The sequence below is a fragment of the Arachis ipaensis genome, chromosome B06 (genome assembly GCF_000816755.2).
Source record: "Arachis ipaensis cultivar K30076 chromosome B06, Araip1.1, whole genome shotgun sequence".
Taxonomy (NCBI): domain Eukaryota; kingdom Viridiplantae; phylum Streptophyta; class Magnoliopsida; order Fabales; family Fabaceae; genus Arachis; species Arachis ipaensis.
In genome coordinates, this window is record NC_029790.2 from 12,112,102 (window position 1) to 12,112,470 (window position 369).

Genomic DNA, 369 nt, shown 5'->3' on the forward strand with positions numbered 1-369 from the left:
AAATACGGTCACATATACTGAGACACAAAATTCATAAAAATACAATCTAGTAACTCAGTATATATCTGAATAAATAACAATGTGTAAAAACAAATAAATCAGATTTATAAATAAATGTGCAGTTTATATATATGTATTCTGAATTTAACCGATTTATTTGTTTTTATGATTTTTATGTTTCAGTATCCAAGTAACACGTATTTAAATTAGTAACTCTATGGATTATATATTTCGATAAATATTAAATTTTTTTAATTTAAATATAAAAAACAAACATACTTGATTGTATATTTTATTTTTCAAAAGTTGTGTTAGGAACTTCCCGAAAATTTGAGTGGATTGATATTTTGGGATAAAGGGTTAAATTCG